This window comes from Conger conger, chromosome 10 (genome assembly GCF_963514075.1).
Source record: "Conger conger chromosome 10, fConCon1.1, whole genome shotgun sequence".
NCBI lineage: Eukaryota > Metazoa > Chordata > Actinopteri > Anguilliformes > Congridae > Conger > Conger conger.
In genome coordinates, this window is record NC_083769.1 from 7,659,790 (window position 1) to 7,677,658 (window position 17,869).

The 17,869-nt window shown below is 39.8% G+C and overlaps 13 non-coding genes across 13 annotated transcripts; all 13 read right to left on the reverse strand.

Moving 5' to 3' along the window:
- Positions 1 to 132: 132 nt before the first annotated feature.
- LOC133139672 (5S ribosomal RNA) lies at positions 133 to 251 on the reverse strand. The gene has a single exon (XR_009709844.1). It is a non-coding gene; the product is annotated as a 5S ribosomal RNA (ribosomal RNA).
- A 1,987-nt stretch (positions 252 to 2,238) lies between these two features.
- LOC133139680 (U1 spliceosomal RNA) lies at positions 2,239 to 2,400 on the reverse strand. Its single transcript, XR_009709852.1, has one exon. It is a non-coding gene; the product is annotated as a U1 spliceosomal RNA (small nuclear RNA).
- A 654-nt stretch (positions 2,401 to 3,054) lies between these two features.
- LOC133139673 (5S ribosomal RNA) lies at positions 3,055 to 3,173 on the reverse strand. Its single transcript, XR_009709845.1, has one exon. It is a non-coding gene; the product is annotated as a 5S ribosomal RNA (ribosomal RNA).
- Positions 3,174 to 5,166: 1,993 nt separating this feature from the next.
- Positions 5,167 to 5,328, reverse strand: LOC133139681 (U1 spliceosomal RNA). The gene has a single exon (XR_009709853.1). It is a non-coding gene; the product is annotated as a U1 spliceosomal RNA (small nuclear RNA).
- Positions 5,329 to 5,982: 654 nt separating this feature from the next.
- LOC133139684 (5S ribosomal RNA) lies at positions 5,983 to 6,101 on the reverse strand. Its single transcript, XR_009709856.1, has one exon. It is a non-coding gene; the product is annotated as a 5S ribosomal RNA (ribosomal RNA).
- A 1,987-nt stretch (positions 6,102 to 8,088) lies between these two features.
- On the reverse strand, positions 8,089 to 8,250 carry LOC133139682 (U1 spliceosomal RNA). Its single transcript, XR_009709854.1, has one exon. It is a non-coding gene; the product is annotated as a U1 spliceosomal RNA (small nuclear RNA).
- A 654-nt stretch (positions 8,251 to 8,904) lies between these two features.
- Positions 8,905 to 9,023, reverse strand: LOC133139696 (5S ribosomal RNA). The gene has a single exon (XR_009709867.1). It is a non-coding gene; the product is annotated as a 5S ribosomal RNA (ribosomal RNA).
- Positions 9,024 to 11,010: 1,987 nt separating this feature from the next.
- LOC133139683 (U1 spliceosomal RNA) lies at positions 11,011 to 11,172 on the reverse strand. Its single transcript, XR_009709855.1, has one exon. It is a non-coding gene; the product is annotated as a U1 spliceosomal RNA (small nuclear RNA).
- A 654-nt stretch (positions 11,173 to 11,826) lies between these two features.
- Positions 11,827 to 11,945, reverse strand: LOC133139707 (5S ribosomal RNA). The gene has a single exon (XR_009709878.1). It is a non-coding gene; the product is annotated as a 5S ribosomal RNA (ribosomal RNA).
- A 1,993-nt stretch (positions 11,946 to 13,938) lies between these two features.
- On the reverse strand, positions 13,939 to 14,100 carry LOC133139685 (U1 spliceosomal RNA). The gene has a single exon (XR_009709857.1). It is a non-coding gene; the product is annotated as a U1 spliceosomal RNA (small nuclear RNA).
- Positions 14,101 to 14,754: 654 nt separating this feature from the next.
- Positions 14,755 to 14,873, reverse strand: LOC133139718 (5S ribosomal RNA). The gene has a single exon (XR_009709889.1). It is a non-coding gene; the product is annotated as a 5S ribosomal RNA (ribosomal RNA).
- A 1,993-nt stretch (positions 14,874 to 16,866) lies between these two features.
- LOC133139686 (U1 spliceosomal RNA) lies at positions 16,867 to 17,028 on the reverse strand. Its single transcript, XR_009709858.1, has one exon. It is a non-coding gene; the product is annotated as a U1 spliceosomal RNA (small nuclear RNA).
- Positions 17,029 to 17,682: 654 nt separating this feature from the next.
- Positions 17,683 to 17,801, reverse strand: LOC133139730 (5S ribosomal RNA). Its single transcript, XR_009709900.1, has one exon. It is a non-coding gene; the product is annotated as a 5S ribosomal RNA (ribosomal RNA).
- Positions 17,802 to 17,869: the final 68 nt, after the last annotated feature.

Here is a 17,869-nt window from a genome sequence, read left to right on the forward strand (position 1 = left end):
GCCGACTCCTGCAAATTCCCCGAATGTTGGCATTTTCGAATGCATAATCTCAGGGGGCTTAAAAAATATATAATGTACATGAATTGTTCAACATTGTGAAACAGCACCCCCTATACAAAACACCGTGGAAAAAGCTTACAGCACCTGGTATTCCCAGGCGGTCTCCCATCCAAGTACTAACCAGGCCCGACCCTGCTTAGCTTCCGAGATCAGACGAGATCGGGCGTATTCAGAGTGGTATGGCCGTAAGCAACAGCCGCGGTGCAAAATGCGATATTTAAACTGGTGGCAATGATATGGCTGAGAACATACCACATTCAAACTTGCAACTGCGCTCTTGATATGAAAAAATGTACTTTAAATGTAGAGATACTAACCAAGGCATAAAAACGATAAATGTATACCAACAAATGTATTTTAAGAAAAAAGTTTGCATTTGCTGAAAGCCTCAAAAGGCAGGAAATTAAATTCATCAGCCCAAACACGAACATCAGCCCGCTCTAACATCAAGGTGTATCAGCACAGACCTCTGACAACATGCTACAGCCATGTACAATATCTACTCTGTGTCAAACAACATCGGATTGTTCAACATTCAGATCGGATTGTTTAAGATTCAAACCCCTCAAATGATTCATAATCTTAGAGTAATTCTGCATATTAAAGTTAGAGGAAAATGTACTCATTTTGCACTTTTCCAACATGTGTCCTGTTTGGGACCACATTTCTCGTATCAATCTTTCAACATAGCTTGTCCATAAAGTGTGTCTTAACATAGCAGACCTTTTTTAAACTGTAAATGGACATATACATAATTATTCATAGTTCTCAAAGTAATTGACCACTAAACAGAGTCATGGCTAACTAACTGTGCATTCACAGTCACTCAATGATAGTGTCACACACAAATCACTTTGATTCTCACTATGGGAATGAATGTTATAATGTTGCGTGTAATATAGTGCCCTCCATAATGACCAATCATTTATTTATTTGCCTCTTTAAATAACATGTGGTTTAAGTGCACATTGTCAGATTTTAACAAAGGACATGTTTCAAACATTTTGGTTTCGGCATGTTGAAATGACAGCAGTGTGTACACAGTCAAAAAAATCTCAGAGTTTGGAGTTTGACAATTTATCTGCAACTCTGCAAATTTATCAAAATGTCGAATTTTGAGGTCTAATTCAAATGTAATAAAATGCACAGTCATTAGAAAAGGCACTTATAATTCTCAATTATGGACAAAATCAGTGGTCTTGTGTCAGGAACCTTTGGATTTAAATTGAGTTATGTTTGTGCAAAAAAAAAAGTATCTTAATTTTTTTATACTAATCTCTTAGGGGTAATCCATAAAATAAATGGTGCAACGTAGCTATACAAAAATCAGAAGTCGGTGAGCCCGACGCCATTGCAGTAGACCTCCCAAATGGCATTGAGATTGGTTTTGAAATGGACGAGATATTGAGGTTCAAAATTGAAAGGCCAATATAAGAAGAATTTGAAAAACGATATAAAAAGGAATGAAATATCTCGCTAACAGACCTCAACATTCAGCACTAAAATGCCCTGACAAACACAATGGGACGAGATGGGGGCATATTCAGAGTGGTTTGGCCATAAGCACATGGCATGGTGCTAAATTGAAGATTTATACTGGCAGCAATGATAGGGCTGAGAACATAGCGTAGTCAAACTTGCAACTCAAAAACTACTTTAAATGTAATGACACTGCTGTTTTACATAATTGTTTTACATAGGAATATTTCAAGTCCCGTACAACGCAAGTGGCTTCAAGTCACTACGCCCAAATGCCGAAATCGAATTCCCACAACGATGCTCGCTCCATACAAATAGTAAGAAAGTATTGGCCTAAGAAAGAAGCCAATATGACAGGAATTTGAAAAACACCTGATATAAAATTGAATTCGAAATCCTGGCCCAGCTGTAAAAAAGTAAAATGATAATACTGCGTTTGGCATAGTGCAACAGCGCCCCCTGTGCAAAGACATCTTGGAAAAAAGCTAACGGGACCAGGCTCCGTAGTAATGTCATCAAACAAACACGTTTGTACAAAATATTGTGCAGTAACTATGACCGACACTGGAGTAAAACTTATATTAATTAACAACCAAAGCAAATACTACAATCTGAAACATGTTACTAACGGATGACCTTCAGGATTAAAAACGCTCTGACAGGCAGAGTAAAAAAGAACTGACTTTAAACCAATGAATCAGGGGAGAGCGCGAACGCAGTCCCCACTACCAGAAATTATGCAGTCGAGATTCCCACATTTGGGGAATTCGCAGGGGTCAGCACAGCCGGAGTGCAATGGCTGAGCCTCGCCCTGGGTGAACCACCTTCTTGATCATGGTATCTCCCCTGCCAGGTAAGTATGAGTTGTACACATCAGGGAAGGGAGTCCTACTCTTTAGCATACATTTTACACTGACGGGTACCACATTCTACCAGTCACTCGAGTGACCATTTCTTGCAACTTCAGCAAATCAGATGATTACCACTTTCAACCCAGTAAGTAGTTCAGATAGGTCAACTGTCTATTTTTTTCCACAATCACCTGATGTGCCTTTTTTTCTATCTTCCCACAATGCACCGGTATGAACTCCCCCAGTCAGAAAGAGTGCCCTGGATACATCACTGAATCCAGATCCCGTTTGGAGTTGTGCACTAAATGTTACAAACTACCATTCTTCAAGATACTGATGTAACAGACATCCCCAAATGGAATTACTGAGGGGTCATCTGATCTTTTGTTGGCAGCATTTGAATTAGTCTATATTTATTAGGAAAATGCACTCCACAACAACATCCTGAAAAGCCTGGTATTGCCTGGTGGTCCCTCGGAGTTCTACCCGAGCCCAGCCGTGCTTTGTACCACAGCCATTGCACTCCGGCTGTGCCGACTCCTGCAAATTCCCCGAATGTTGGCATTTTCGAATGCATAATCTCAGGGGGCTTAAAAAATATATAATGTACATGAATTGTTCAACATTGTGAAACAGCACCCCCTATACAAAACACCGTGGAAAAAGCTTACAGCACCTGGTATTCCCAGGCGGTCTCCCATCCAAGTACTAACCAGGCCCGACCCTGCTTAGCTTCCGAGATCAGACGAGATCGGGCGTATTCAGAGTGGTATGGCCGTAAGCAACAGCCGCGGTGCAAAATGCGATATTTAAACTGGTGGCAATGATATGGCTGAGAACATACCACATTCAAACTTGCAACTGCGCTCTTGATATGAAAAAATGTACTTTAAATGTAGAGATACTAACCAAGGCATAAAAACGATAAATGTATACCAACAAATGTATTTTAAGAAAAAAGTTTGCATTTGCTGAAAGCCTCAAAAGGCAGGAAATTAAATTCATCAGCCCAAACACGAACATCAGCCCGCTCTAACATCAAGGTGTATCAGCACAGACCTCTGACAACATGCTACAGCCATGTACAATATCTACTCTGTGTCAAACAACATCGGATTGTTCAACATTCAGATCGGATTGTTTAAGATTCAAACCCCTCAAATGATTCATAATCTTAGAGTAATTCTGCATATTAAAGTTAGAGGAAAATGTACTCATTTTGCACTTTTCCAACATGTGTCCTGTTTGGGACCACATTTCTCGTATCAATCTTTCAACATAGCTTGTCCATAAAGTGTGTCTTAACATAGCAGACCTTTTTTAAACTGTAAATGGACATATACATAATTATTCATAGTTCTCAAAGTAATTGACCACTAAACAGAGTCATGGCTAACTAACTGTGCATTCACAGTCACTCAATGATAGTGTCACACACAAATCACTTTGATTCTCACTATGGGAATGAATGTTATAATGTTGCGTGTAATATAGTGCCCTCCATAATGACCAATCATTTATTTATTTGCCTCTTTAAATAACATGTGGTTTAAGTGCACATTGTCAGATTTTAACAAAGGACATGTTTCAAACATTTTGGTTTCGGCATGTTGAAATGACAGCAGTGTGTACACAGTCAAAAAAATCTCAGAGTTTGGAGTTTGACAATTTATCTGCAACTCTGCAAATTTATCAAAATGTCGAATTTTGAGGTCTAATTCAAATGTAATAAAATGCACAGTCATTAGAAAAGGCACTTATAATTCTCAATTATGGACAAAATCAGTGGTCTTGTGTCAGGAACCTTTGGATTTAAATTGAGTTATGTTTGTGCAAAAAAAAAAAAGTATCTTAATTTTTTTATACTAATCTCTTAGGGGTAATCCATAAAATAAATGGTGCAACGTAGCTATACAAAAATCAGAAGTCGGTGAGCCCGACGCCATTGCAGTAGACCTCCCAAATGGCATTGAGATTGGTTTTGAAATGGACGAGATATTGAGGTTCAAAATTGAAAGGCCAATATAAGAAGAATTTGAAAAACGATATAAAAAGGAATGAAATATCTCGCTAACAGACCTCAACATTCAGCACTAAAATGCCCTGACAAACACAATGGGACGAGATGGGGGCATATTCAGAGTGGTTTGGCCATAAGCACATGGCATCGTGCTAAATTGAAGATTTATACTGGCAGCAATGATAGGGCTGAGAACATAGCGTAGTCAAACTTGCAACTCAAAAACTACTTTAAATGTAATGACACTGCTGTTTTACATAATTGTTTTACATAGGAATATTTCAAGTCCCGTACAACGCAAGTGGCTTCAAGTCACTACGCCCAAATGCCGAAATCGAATTCCCACAACGATGCTCGCTCCATACAAATAGTAAGAAAGTATTGGCCTAAGAAAGAAGCTAATATGACAGGAATTTGAAAAACACCTGATATAAAATTGAATTAGAAATCCTGGCCCAGCTGTAAAAAAGTAAAATGATAATACTGCGTTTGGCATAGTGCAACAGCGCCCCCTGTGCAAAGACATCTTGGAAAAAAGCTAACGGGACCAGGCTCCGTAGTAATGTCATCAAACAAACAAACGCGTTTGTACAAAATATTGTGCAGTAACTATGACCGACACTGGAGTAAAACTTATATTAATTAACAACCAAAGCAAATACTACAATCTGAAACATGTTACTAACGGATGACCTTCAGGATTAAAAACGCTCTGACAGGCAGAGTAAAAAAGAACTTACTTTAAACCAATGAATCAGGGGAGAGCGCGAACGCAGTCCCCACTACCAGAAATTATGCAGTCGAGATTCCCACATTTGGGGAATTCGCAGGGGTCAGCACAGCCGGAGTGCAATGGCTGAGCCTCGCCCTGGGTGAACCACCTTCTTGATCATGGTATCTCCCCTGCCAGGTAAGTATGAGTTGTACACATCAGGGAAGGGAGTCCTACTCTTTAGCATACATTTTACACTGACGGGTACCACATTCTACCAGTCACTCGAGTGACCATTTCTTGCAACTTCAGCAAATCAGATGATTACCACTTTCAACCCAGTAAGTAGTTCAGATAGGTCAACTGTCTATTTTTTTCCACAATCACCTGATGTGCCTTTTTTTCTATCTTCCCACAATGCACCGGTATGAACTCCCCCAGTCAGAAAGAGTGCCCTGGATACATCACTGAATCCAGATCCCGTTTGGAGTTGTGCACTAAATGTTACAAACTACCATTCTTCAAGATACTGATGTAACAGACATCCCCAAATGGAATTACTGAGGGGTCATCTGATCTTTTGTTGGCAGCATTTGAATTAGTCTATATTTATTAGGAAAATGCACTCCACAACAACATCCTGAAAAGCCTGGTATTGCCTGGTGGTCCCTCGGAGTTCTACCCGAGCCCAGCCGTGCTTTGTACCACAGCCATTGCACTCCGGCTGTGCCGACTCCTGCAAATTCCCCGAATGTTGGCATTTTCGAATGCATAATCTCAGGGGGCTTAAAAAATATATAATGTACATGAATTGTTCAACATTGTGAAACAGCACCCCCTATACAAAACACCGTGGAAAAAGCTTACAGCACCTGGTATTCCCAGGCGGTCTCCCATCCAAGTACTAACCAGGCCCGACCCTGCTTAGCTTCCGAGATCAGACGAGATCGGGCGTATTCAGAGTGGTATGGCCGTAAGCAACAGCCGCGGTGCAAAATGCGATATTTAAACTGGTGGCAATGATATGGCTGAGAACATACCACATTCAAACTTGCAACTGCGCTCTTGATATGAAAAAATGTACTTTAAATGTAGAGATACTAACCAAGGCATAAAAACGATAAATGTATACCAACAAATGTATTTTAAGAAAAAAGTTTGCATTTGCTGAAAGCCTCAAAAGGCAGGAAATTAAATTCATCAGCCCAAACACGAACATCAGCCCGCTCTAACATCAAGGTGTATCAGCACAGACCTCTGACAACATGCTACAGCCATGTACAATATCTACTCTGTGTCAAACAACATCGGATTGTTCAACATTCAGATCGGATTGTTTAAGATTCAAACCCCTCAAATGATTCATAATCTTAGAGTAATTCTGCATATTAAAGTTAGAGGAAAATGTACTCATTTTGCACTTTTCCAACATGTGTCCTGTTTGGGACCACATTTCTCGTATCAATCTTTCAACATAGCTTGTCCATAAAGTGTGTCTTAACATAGCAGACCTTTTTTAAACTGTAAATGGACATATACATAATTATTCATAGTTCTCAAAGTAATTGACCACTAAACAGAGTCATGGCTAACTAACTGTGCATTCACAGTCACTCAATGATAGTGTCACACACAAATCACTTTGATTCTCACTATGGGAATGAATGTTATAATGTTGCGTGTAATATAGTGCCCTCCATAATGACCAATCATTTATTTATTTGCCTCTTTAAATAACATGTGGTTTAAGTGCACATTGTCAGATTTTAACAAAGGACATGTTTCAAACATTTTGGTTTCGGCATGTTGAAATGACAGCAGTGTGTACACAGTCAAAAAAATCTCAGAGTTTGGAGTTTGACAATTTATCTGCAACTCTGCAAATTTATCAAAATGTCGAATTTTGAGGTCTAATTCAAATGTAATAAAATGCACAGTCATTAGAAAAGGCACTTATAATTCTCAATTATGGACAAAATCAGTGGTCTTGTGTCAGGAACCTTTGGATTTAAATTGAGTTATGTTTGTGCAAAAAAAAAAGTATCTTAATTTTTTTATACTAATCTCTTAGGGGTAATCCATAAAATAAATGGTGCAACGTAGCTATACAAAAATCAGAAGTCGGTGAGCCCGACGCCATTGCAGTAGACCTCCCAAATGGCATTGAGATTGGTTTTGAAATGGACGAGATATTGAGGTTCAAAATTGAAAGGCCAATATAAGAAGAATTTGAAAAACGATATAAAAAGGAATGAAATATCTCGCTAACAGACCTCAACATTCAGCACTAAAATGCCCTGACAAACACAATGGGACGAGATGGGGGCATATTCAGAGTGGTTTGGCCATAAGCACATGGCATGGTGCTAAATTGAAGATTTATACTGGCAGCAATGATAGGGCTGAGAACATAGCGTAGTCAAACTTGCAACTCAAAAACTACTTTAAATGTAATGACACTGCTGTTTTACATAATTGTTTTACATAGGAATATTTCAAGTCCCGTACAACGCAAGTGGCTTCAAGTCACTACGCCCAAATGCCGAAATCGAATTCCCACAACGATGCTCGCTCCATACAAATAGTAAGAAAGTATTGGCCTAAGAAAGAAGCCAATATGACAGGAATTTGAAAAACACCTGATATAAAATTGAATTCGAAATCCTGGCCCAGCTGTAAAAAAGTAAAATGATAATACTGCGTTTGGCATAGTGCAACAGCGCCCCCTGTGCAAAGACATCTTGGAAAAAAGCTAACGGGACCAGGCTCCGTAGTAATGTCATCAAACAAACACGTTTGTACAAAATATTGTGCAGTAACTATGACCGACACTGGAGTAAAACTTATATTAATTAACAACCAAAGCAAATACTACAATCTGAAACATGTTACTAACGGATGACCTTCAGGATTAAAAACGCTCTGACAGGCAGAGTAAAAAAGAACTGACTTTAAACCAATGAATCAGGGGAGAGCGCGAACGCAGTCCCCACTACCAGAAATTATGCAGTCGAGATTCCCACATTTGGGGAATTCGCAGGGGTCAGCACAGCCGGAGTGCAATGGCTGAGCCTCGCCCTGGGTGAACCACCTTCTTGATCATGGTATCTCCCCTGCCAGGTAAGTATGAGTTGTACACATCAGGGAAGGGAGTCCTACTCTTTAGCATACATTTTACACTGACGGGTACCACATTCTACCAGTCACTCGAGTGACCATTTCTTGCAACTTCAGCAAATCAGATGATTACCACTTTCAACCCAGTAAGTAGTTCAGATAGGTCAACTGTCTATTTTTTTCCACAATCACCTGATGTGCCTTTTTTTCTATCTTCCCACAATGCACCGGTATGAACTCCCCCAGTCAGAAAGAGTGCCCTGGATACATCACTGAATCCAGATCCCGTTTGGAGTTGTGCACTAAATGTTACAAACTACCATTCTTCAAGATACTGATGTAACAGACATCCCCAAATGGAATTACTGAGGGGTCATCTGATCTTTTGTTGGCAGCATTTGAATTAGTCTATATTTATTAGGAAAATGCACTCCACAACAACATCCTGAAAAGCCTGGTATTGCCTGGTGGTCCCTCGGAGTTCTACCCGAGCCCAGCCGTGCTTTGTACCACAGCCATTGCACTCCGGCTGTGCCGACTCCTGCAAATTCCCCGAATGTTGGCATTTTCGAATGCATAATCTCAGGGGGCTTAAAAAATATATAATGTACATGAATTGTTCAACATTGTGAAACAGCACCCCCTATACAAAACACCGTGGAAAAAGCTTACAGCACCTGGTATTCCCAGGCGGTCTCCCATCCAAGTACTAACCAGGCCCGACCCTGCTTAGCTTCCGAGATCAGACGAGATCGGGCGTATTCAGAGTGGTATGGCCGTAAGCAACAGCCGCGGTGCAAAATGCGATATTTAAACTGGTGGCAATGATATGGCTGAGAACATACCACATTCAAACTTGCAACTGCGCTCTTGATATGAAAAAATGTACTTTAAATGTAGAGATACTAACCAAGGCATAAAAACGATAAATGTATACCAACAAATGTATTTTAAGAAAAAAGTTTGCATTTGCTGAAAGCCTCAAAAGGCAGGAAATTAAATTCATCAGCCCAAACACGAACATCAGCCCGCTCTAACATCAAGGTGTATCAGCACAGACCTCTGACAACATGCTACAGCCATGTACAATATCTACTCTGTGTCAAACAACATCGGATTGTTCAACATTCAGATCGGATTGTTTAAGATTCAAACCCCTCAAATGATTCATAATCTTAGAGTAATTCTGCATATTAAAGTTAGAGGAAAATGTACTCATTTTGCACTTTTCCAACATGTGTCCTGTTTGGGACCACATTTCTCGTATCAATCTTTCAACATAGCTTGTCCATAAAGTGTGTCTTAACATAGCAGACCTTTTTTAAACTGTAAATGGACATATACATAATTATTCATAGTTCTCAAAGTAATTGACCACTAAACAGAGTCATGGCTAACTAACTGTGCATTCACAGTCACTCAATGATAGTGTCACACACAAATCACTTTGATTCTCACTATGGGAATGAATGTTATAATGTTGCGTGTAATATAGTGCCCTCCATAATGACCAATCATTTATTTATTTGCCTCTTTAAATAACATGTGGTTTAAGTGCACATTGTCAGATTTTAACAAAGGACATGTTTCAAACATTTTGGTTTCGGCATGTTGAAATGACAGCAGTGTGTACACAGTCAAAAAAATCTCAGAGTTTGGAGTTTGACAATTTATCTGCAACTCTGCAAATTTATCAAAATGTCGAATTTTGAGGTCTAATTCAAATGTAATAAAATGCACAGTCATTAGAAAAGGCACTTATAATTCTCAATTATGGACAAAATCAGTGGTCTTGTGTCAGGAACCTTTGGATTTAAATTGAGTTATGTTTGTGCAAAAAAAAAAGTATCTTAATTTTTTTATACTAATCTCTTAGGGGTAATCCATAAAATAAATGGTGCAACGTAGCTATACAAAAATCAGAAGTCGGTGAGCCCGACGCCATTGCAGTAGACCTCCCAAATGGCATTGAGATTGGTTTTGAAATGGACGAGATATTGAGGTTCAAAATTGAAAGGCCAATATAAGAAGAATTTGAAAAACGATATAAAAAGGAATGAAATATCTCGCTAACAGACCTCAACATTCAGCACTAAAATGCCCTGACAAACACAATGGGACGAGATGGGGGCATATTCAGAGTGGTTTGGCCATAAGCACATGGCATGGTGCTAAATTGAAGATTTATACTGGCAGCAATGATAGGGCTGAGAACATAGCGTAGTCAAACTTGCAACTCAAAAACTACTTTAAATGTAATGACACTGCTGTTTTACATAATTGTTTTACATAGGAATATTTCAAGTCCCGTACAACGCAAGTGGCTTCAAGTCACTACGCCCAAATGCCGAAATCGAATTCCCACAACGATGCTCGCTCCATACAAATAGTAAGAAAGTATTGGCCTAAGAAAGAAGCCAATATGACAGGAATTTGAAAAACACCTGATATAAAATTGAATTCGAAATCCTGGCCCAGCTGTAAAAAAGTAAAATGATAATACTGCGTTTGGCATAGTGCAACAGCGCCCCCTGTGCAAAGACATCTTGGAAAAAAGCTAACGGGACCAGGCTCCGTAGTAATGTCATCAAACAAACACGTTTGTACAAAATATTGTGCAGTAACTATGACCGACACTGGAGTAAAACTTATATTAATTAACAACCAAAGCAAATACTACAATCTGAAACATGTTACTAACGGATGACCTTCAGGATTAAAAACGCTCTGACAGGCAGAGTAAAAAAGAACTGACTTTAAACCAATGAATCAGGGGAGAGCGCGAACGCAGTCCCCACTACCAGAAATTATGCAGTCGAGATTCCCACATTTGGGGAATTCGCAGGGGTCAGCACAGCCGGAGTGCAATGGCTGAGCCTCGCCCTGGGTGAACCACCTTCTTGATCATGGTATCTCCCCTGCCAGGTAAGTATGAGTTGTACACATCAGGGAAGGGAGTCCTACTCTTTAGCATACATTTTACACTGACGGGTACCACATTCTACCAGTCACTCGAGTGACCATTTCTTGCAACTTCAGCAAATCAGATGATTACCACTTTCAACCCAGTAAGTAGTTCAGATAGGTCAACTGTCTATTTTTTTCCACAATCACCTGATGTGCCTTTTTTTCTATCTTCCCACAATGCACCGGTATGAACTCCCCCAGTCAGAAAGAGTGCCCTGGATACATCACTGAATCCAGATCCCGTTTGGAGTTGTGCACTAAATGTTACAAACTACCATTCTTCAAGATACTGATGTAACAGACATCCCCAAATGGAATTACTGAGGGGTCATCTGATCTTTTGTTGGCAGCATTTGAATTAGTCTATATTTATTAGGAAAATGCACTCCACAACAACATCCTGAAAAGCCTGGTATTGCCTGGTGGTCCCTCGGAGTTCTACCCGAGCCCAGCCGTGCTTTGTACCACAGCCATTGCACTCCGGCTGTGCCGACTCCTGCAAATTCCCCGAATGTTGGCATTTTCGAATGCATAATCTCAGGGGGCTTAAAAAATATATAATGTACATGAATTGTTCAACATTGTGAAACAGCACCCCCTATACAAAACACCGTGGAAAAAGCTTACAGCACCTGGTATTCCCAGGCGGTCTCCCATCCAAGTACTAACCAGGCCCGACCCTGCTTAGCTTCCGAGATCAGACGAGATCGGGCGTATTCAGAGTGGTATGGCCGTAAGCAACAGCCGCGGTGCAAAATGCGATATTTAAACTGGTGGCAATGATATGGCTGAGAACATACCACATTCAAACTTGCAACTGCGCTCTTGATATGAAAAAATGTACTTTAAATGTAGAGATACTAACCAAGGCATAAAAACGATAAATGTATACCAACAAATGTATTTTAAGAAAAAAGTTTGCATTTGCTGAAAGCCTCAAAAGGCAGGAAATTAAATTCATCAGCCCAAACACGAACATCAGCCCGCTCTAACATCAAGGTGTATCAGCACAGACCTCTGACAACATGCTACAGCCATGTACAATATCTACTCTGTGTCAAACAACATCGGATTGTTCAACATTCAGATCGGATTGTTTAAGATTCAAACCCCTCAAATGATTCATAATCTTAGAGTAATTCTGCATATTAAAGTTAGAGGAAAATGTACTCATTTTGCACTTTTCCAACATGTGTCCTGTTTGGGACCACATTTCTCGTATCAATCTTTCAACATAGCTTGTCCATAAAGTGTGTCTTAACATAGCAGACCTTTTTTAAACTGTAAATGGACATATACATAATTATTCATAGTTCTCAAAGTAATTGACCACTAAACAGAGTCATGGCTAACTAACTGTGCATTCACAGTCACTCAATGATAGTGTCACACACAAATCACTTTGATTCTCACTATGGGAATGAATGTTATAATGTTGCGTGTAATATAGTGCCCTCCATAATGACCAATCATTTATTTATTTGCCTCTTTAAATAACATGTGGTTTAAGTGCACATTGTCAGATTTTAACAAAGGACATGTTTCAAACATTTTGGTTTCGGCATGTTGAAATGACAGCAGTGTGTACACAGTCAAAAAAATCTCAGAGTTTGGAGTTTGACAATTTATCTGCAACTCTGCAAATTTATCAAAATGTCGAATTTTGAGGTCTAATTCAAATGTAATAAAATGCACAGTCATTAGAAAAGGCACTTATAATTCTCAATTATGGACAAAATCAGTGGTCTTGTGTCAGGAACCTTTGGATTTAAATTGAGTTATGTTTGTGCAAAAAAAAAAAAGTATCTTAATTTTTTTATACTAATCTCTTAGGGGTAATCCATAAAATAAATGGTGCAACGTAGCTATACAAAAATCAGAAGTCGGTGAGCCCGACGCCATTGCAGTAGACCTCCCAAATGGCATTGAGATTGGTTTTGAAATGGACGAGATATTGAGGTTCAAAATTGAAAGGCCAATATAAGAAGAATTTGAAAAACGATATAAAAAGGAATGAAATATCTCGCTAACAGACCTCAACATTCAGCACTAAAATGCCCTGACAAACACAATGGGACGAGATGGGGGCATATTCAGAGTGGTTTGGCCATAAGCACATGGCATCGTGCTAAATTGAAGATTTATACTGGCAGCAATGATAGGGCTGAGAACATAGCGTAGTCAAACTTGCAACTCAAAAACTACTTTAAATGTAATGACACTGCTGTTTTACATAATTGTTTTACATAGGAATATTTCAAGTCCCGTACAACGCAAGTGGCTTCAAGTCACTACGCCCAAATGCCGAAATCGAATTCCCACAACGATGCTCGCTCCATACAAATAGTAAGAAAGTATTGGCCTAAGAAAGAAGCTAATATGACAGGAATTTGAAAAACACCTGATATAAAATTGAATTAGAAATCCTGGCCCAGCTGTAAAAAAGTAAAATGATAATACTGCGTTTGGCATAGTGCAACAGCGCCCCCTGTGCAAAGACATCTTGGAAAAAAGCTAACGGGACCAGGCTCCGTAGTAATGTCATCAAACAAACAAACGCGTTTGTACAAAATATTGTGCAGTAACTATGACCGACACTGGAGTAAAACTTATATTAATTAACAACCAAAGCAAATACTACAATCTGAAACATGTTACTAACGGATGACCTTCAGGATTAAAAACGCTCTGACAGGCAGAGTAAAAAAGAACTGACTTTAAACCAATGAATCAGGGGAGAGCGCGAACGCAGTCCCCACTACCAGAAATTATGCAGTCGAGATTCCCACATTTGGGGAATTCGCAGGGGTCAGCACAGCCGGAGTGCAATGGCTGAGCCTCGCCCTGGGTGAACCACCTTCTTGATCATGGTATCTCCCCTGCCAGGTAAGTATGAGTTGTACACATCAGGGAAGGGAGTCCTACTCTTTAGCATACATTTTACACTGACGGGTACCACATTCTACCAGTCACTCGAGTGACCATTTCTTGCAACTTCAGCAAATCAGATGATTACCACTTTCAACCCAGTAAGTAGTTCAGATAGGTCAACTGTCTATTTTTTTCCACAATCACCTGATGTGCCTTTTTTTCTATCTTCCCACAATGCACCGGTATGAACTCCCCCAGTCAGAAAGAGTGCCCTGGATACATCACTGAATCCAGATCCCGTTTGGAGTTGTGCACTAAATGTTACAAACTACCATTCTTCAAGATACTGATGTAACAGACATCCCCAAATGGAATTACTGAGGGGTCATCTGATCTTTTGTTGGCAGCATTTGAATTAGTCTATATTTATTAGGAAAATGCACTCCACAACAACATCCTGAAAAGCCTGGTATTGCCTGGTGGTCCCTCGGAGTTCTACCCGAGCCCAGCCGTGCTTTGTACCACAGCCATTGCACTCCGGCTGTGCCGACTCCTGCAAATTCCCCGAATGTTGGCATTTTCGAATGCATAATCTCAGGGGGCTTAAAAAATATATAATGTACATGAATTGTTCAACATTGTGAAACAGCACCCCCTATACAAAACACCGTGGAAAAAGCTTACAGCACCTGGTATTCCCAGGCGGTCTCCCATCCAAGTACTAACCAGGCCCGACCCTGCTTAGCTTCCGAGATCAGACGAGATCGGGCGTATTCAGAGTGGTATGGCCGTAAGCAACAGCCGCGGTGCAAAATGCGATATTTAAACTGGTGGCAATGATATGGCTGAGAACATACCACATTCAAACTTGCAACTGCGCTCTTGATATGAAAAAATGTACTTTAAATGTAGAGATACTAACCAAGGCATAAAAACGATAAATGTATACCAACAAATGTATTTTAAGAAAAAAGTTTGCATTTGCTGAAAGCCTCAAAAGGCAGGAAATTAAATTCATCAGCCCAAACACGAACATCAGCCCGCTCTAACATCAAGGTGTATCAGCACAGACCTCTGACAACATGCTACAGCCATGTACAATATCTACTCTGTGTCAAACAACATCGGATTGTTCAACATTCAGATCGGATTGTTTAAGATTCAAACCCCTCAAATGATTCATAATCTTAGAGTAATTCTGCATATTAAAGTTAGAGGAAAATGTACTCATTTTGCACTTTTCCAACATGTGTCCTGTTTGGGACCACATTTCTCGTATCAATCTTTCAACATAGCTTGTCCATAAAGTGTGTCTTAACATAGCAGACCTTTTTTAAACTGTAAATGGACATATACATAATTATTCATAGTTCTCAAAGTAATTGACCACTAAACAGAGTCATGGCTAACTAACTGTGCATTCACAGTCACTCAATGATAGTGTCACACACAAATCACTTTGATTCTCACTATGGGAATGAATGTTATAATGTTGCGTGTAATATAGTGCCCTCCATAATGACCAATCATTTATTTATTTGCCTCTTTAAATAACATGTGGTTTAAGTGCACATTGTCAGATTTTAACAAAGGACATGTTTCAAACATTTTGGTTTCGGCATGTTGAAATGACAGCAGTGTGTACACAGTCAAAAAAATCTCAGAGTTTGGAGTTTGACAATTTATCTGCAACTCTGCAAATTTATCAAAATGTCGAATTTTGAGGTCTAATTCAAATGTAATAAAATGCACAGTCATTAGAAAAGGCACTTATAATTCTCAATTATGGACAAAATCAGTGGTCTTGTGTCAGGAACCTTTGGATTTAAATTGAGTTATGTTTGTGCAAAAAAAAAAAAGTATCTTAATTTTTTTATACTAATCTCTTAGGGGTAATCCATAAAATAAATGGTGCAACGTAGCTATACAAAAATCAGAAGTCGGTGAGCCCGACGCCATTGCAGTAGACCTCCCAAATGGCATTGAGATTGGTTTTGAAATGGACGAGATATTGAGGTTCAAAATTGAAAGGCCAATATAAGAAGAATTTGAAAAACGATATAAAAAGGAATGAAATATCTCGCTAACAGACCTCAACATTCAGCACTAAAATGCCCTGACAAACACAATGGGACGAGATGGGGGCATATTCAGAGTGGTTTGGCCATAAGCACATGGCATCGTGCTAAATTGAAGATTTATACTGGCAGCAATGATAGGGCTGAGAACATAGCGTAGTCAAACTTGCAACTCAAAAACTACTTTAAATGTAATGACACTGCTGTTTTACATAATTGTTTTACATAGGAATATTTCAAGTCCCGTACAACGCAAGTGGCTTCAAGTCACTACGCCCAAATGCCGAAATCGAATTCCCACAACGATGCTCGCTCCATACAAATAGTAAGAAAGTATTGGCCTAAGAAAGAAGCTAATATGACAGGAATTTGAAAAACACCTGATATAAAATTGAATTAGAAATCCTGGCCCAGCTGTAAAAAAGTAAAATGATAATACTGCGTTTGGCATAGTGCAACAGCGCCCCCTGTGCAAAGACATCTTGGAAAAAAGCTAACGGGACCAGGCTCCGTAGTAATGTCATCAAACAAACAAACGCGTTTGTACAAAATATTGTGCAGTAACTATGACCGACACTGGAGTAAAACTTATATTAATTAACAACCAAAGCAAATACTACAATCTGAAACATGTTACTAACGGATGACCTTCAGGATTAAAAACGCTCTGACAGGCAGAGTAAAAAAGAACTGACTTTAAACCAATGAATCAGGGGAGAGCGCGAACGCAGTCCCCACTACCAGAAATTATGCAGTCGAGATTCCCACATTTGGGGAATTCGCAGGGGTCAGCACAGCCGGAGTGCAATGGCTGAGCCTCGCCCTGGGTGAACCACCTTCTTGATCATGGTATCTCCCCTGCCAGGTAAGTATGAGTTGTACACATCAGGGAAGGGAGTCCTACTCTTTAGCATACATTTTACACTGACGGGTACCACATTCTACCAGTCACTCGAGTGACCATTTCTTGCAACTTCAGCAAATCAGATGATTACCACTTTCAACCCAGTAAGTAGTTCAGATAGGTCAACTGTCTATTTTTTTCCACAATCACCTGATGTGCCTTTTTTTCTATCTTCCCACAATGCACCGGTATGAACTCCCCCAGTCAGAAAGAGTGCCCTGGATACATCACTGAATCCAGATCCCGTTTGGAGTTGTGCACTAAATGTTACAAACTACCATTCTTCAAGATACTGATGTAACAGACATCCCCAAATGGAATTACTGAGGGGTCATCTGATCTTTTGTTGGCAGCATTTGAATTAGTCTATATTTATTAGGAAAATGCACTCCACAACAACATCCTGAAAAGCCTGGTATTGCCTGGTGGTCCCTCGGAGTTCTACCCGAGCCCAGCCGTGCTTTGTACCACAGCCATTGCACTCCGGCTGTGCCGACTCCTGCAAATTCCCCGAATGTTGGCATTTTCGAATGCATAATCTCAGGGGGCTTAAAAAATATATAATGTACATGAATTGTTCAACATTGTGAAACAGCACCCCCTATACAAAACACCGTGGAAAAAGCTTACAGCACCTGGTATTCCCAGGCGGTCTCCCATCCAAGTACTAACCAGGCCCGACCCTGCTTAGCTTCCGAGATCAGACGAGATCGGGCGTATTCAGAGTGGTATGGCCGTAAGCAACAGCTGCGGTGCAAAATGCGATATTTAAACTGGTGGCAATGATATGGCTGAGAACATACCACATTC